A 2955-nucleotide genomic window follows, 5' to 3' on the forward strand; every position below is an offset into this window, starting at 1 on the left:
GTCATAGCAGTAGGGCTGTTCCTAGCCTTAGGCAAGGGAGGAGGCTACCTGTAGAACGAACTAGCTTTTTGGTATAGAGAGGTGTCAACAAAGAAACTGGGGATGGTAAAAGAAAATATTGTTACTTTTTATATTTTGCTTTGGGCTCATTCTATACAACTCTGTGAAATAAATGGAAAATTAATCTCTGCCATCCTGACAGGAAGCCCAAGCAAATTATGAAGAATCAGTTTTTTTTTTCTAATTATACAACTTTTAATACATACTTACACAATCTTGATTTACTCATTGAACTCTCAGGAATTTGTTACAGTCATTAAGTGTTAACTTTAATGTTCTTGTTAGTTGTTTCTCACTGTCCCAAAAGGGACAGGAAAGTTTGGTGGAAAGAACTCAGGGCTGGTTTCTAAGTGCCCATTAGGGGTGGGTCTCTGGACACACACTAGACTGCGTTAAAAATAACTCTATCTTAAAACTATACTTTCAGGGATCGTTTCTATAGTTTGTCACTAGAGAAGTTTCTCTGAATGTGCAAAAATAACGATCTTTCTGGGTATTATTTTTCTCATCTGTAGCATCTGATAATCTCTAAAGTATCTTTCAAGTCCAAGATTCCATGACCCCTGTGATACCATAACCCATGAAAAGCAGTAATTTCTAGGACTTCAGGTATAATACAAGTGCCTGAGAATCTGGTGTGATACTGTCATTTGACTATTAGCTATATTTAGGACACATTTGACTAATTCTGAACTCTTATGCTTTGCTAAGGAGAAACTATGTTAAGGAAATATGAAATCCTTTATATAAGAAAGCCTTACGAATACAAGCTACAAGCCAGAAGTAAATAAATATACAAGCATTATTCACTGATTTATATTAATTGGTCAACATTTAAATGAGGTACCTAAAATTGAATAAGCATATAGTTATGATTGTAAGTAATGACAAATAGCCAAGTATTAATTAGATATGGGAAACTGATCATCAACTTGTCTTGAAAGTAAACATGTACACATATCATGGGCAAAAATGCAAAACAGAGAATCTCTATCAGACCACTTCAGCAAATTTGCATCTCTGTGTGTGTGTGTATACACTTATGTATAGAAAAACTGTATAAAGGCACAGAAATGAATTTAATAGCCACCCTTTTTATTTTGTACTTTGATTAAATGCTAAAGTTCTTTACAACTCTTAATACATATAAATTAAAACAAATCACTGACCAATTTACATATTGGAATTATTTGAGGCCTTTTGGTAATGCTATTAGAAAAATGTCTGTGGGTTTAAAATCATTTATATCTTTAAATTCATAATATTTTCTGTATTAAAAAAGACAATGGAGGTAAACTCTTCAACTGTTTTTCAATTACCAAGTGACAACATCTGTGTATGACCCATCCTGTTGGGTCTTCAGATGTCAGGGTTACTCACTGAACCCTGACTATTGCACCTTAGGGAAGTGAGAAGGAATGTCGCTGGACTGTAGCCATGACCCAGCATCTTCTGACATTGTAAAGGAGCACCTAAGCTCTGGGGTAGCTCTGTAGAACTCAGTTACAGAACTAAAATATCTCAGATGTGACCTACATCAGTCTCATGTTGTTTACATGACCTTTAACCCCAATATGTGTTTATATATTACCTTGTTTCAAAATGGTCTTTAGAAGATCTAGAACCAAATACATTGGGTTAAAAGTCATGTGTCTTGACAATTGAGATATAAAACAAATGGACATTAGGTTGTTAAAAAAGCTGGTCTCTGTGACTCTTTTCTGTAAAGGGTAGATTAAAAATCAGTTTAAGACATCCATGGAGCAAGTGATTTTATGATTTATATGAAGGAAGTGGGTTTATAGATTTCATCCACAAACAAAATAACAGTGTTTACCTTTGTTGAAAATACAGGCTTTAGAAGGATTTCTTTCTTGTCTTTCTATACAAAGTGCATGTTTTATATAAACCCAAAGAGGAAGAGATAGATATAATGAACATCTACCAATTAAGGGGTATTACTTTTGTACCCTGGAACAAACACATACTGTACCTAAAGAGAATGTATCTGAGTGTATGCTTAACATCCTGAAGAATACTATTATTAAAATGCAGATGCTGGTTTCTACAATTGATAAGCATGAGAACAAAGCTAATGCAAAATATTTTTAAACCATCAACTAATTTCTTACAGATAATAGTTATTTCCTTATGGGGCTGTAGAAGAAAGCAAAGCCCCCCACATTGTTGACTCTCTCCAGAATGATAGTTACAGGTTGCCAAGGTGGTGCTTTCAAAGGACAGAAACAGGCAGACCTGGATATTAGCCCAGCTCTTATGTAGCTGTGCAGCATCAAGCCATCACTTAACCTTTCTGAGGCTAAGTAAATTAAGGTAATATGTACCTCATAGGTTTGTTACCTGTTATCTTACATATTGCATATGTTCAATACATGGTAACTGTTATGTTAACAGGTGGAGCTGATCATTGAAGGCATTAGATTGGACCATATGAAATTTTATAGATAAAAAATGGACAAATTTCAGACCTCATTGTAAGGTGTTCCCCTCCTAGGAACCTTAAGAGCACTGTTGCAGTGAGCAAAGCATGGATGGCAAGGCCAGATTCCTTGGTGCGTTTTCAGTTAATAGTCATGGATGGCCTTTTTATCAGTGACTCATTTATAATATGCTGAAATAACATCCACAACCATGGAGCTCAGTTATCTTAGACTATTCAGTTCCTTACTTCCAATGCAGACAAATATTTTACATCTTACTAAAGTTACCATATTAAACTCATTGCATTTGAATGGTTACGCTTCCGTTCCATGCTACTAAGAGTCACAAGTACACAGGAAGGATGGACACAGGCATGCTGTTTAACCTGCGCTTTCTAATAATACCAATAACATAGACAAGCCTATCTAGACTTTTGGTGATTCATGTACTCTC

This window comes from Callorhinus ursinus, unplaced genomic scaffold (genome assembly GCF_003265705.2).
Source record: "Callorhinus ursinus isolate GAN/ISIS: 27379988/994484 unplaced genomic scaffold, GSC_fseal_2.0 scaffold6, whole genome shotgun sequence".
In the NCBI taxonomy this organism is placed as follows: domain Eukaryota; kingdom Metazoa; phylum Chordata; class Mammalia; order Carnivora; family Otariidae; genus Callorhinus; species Callorhinus ursinus.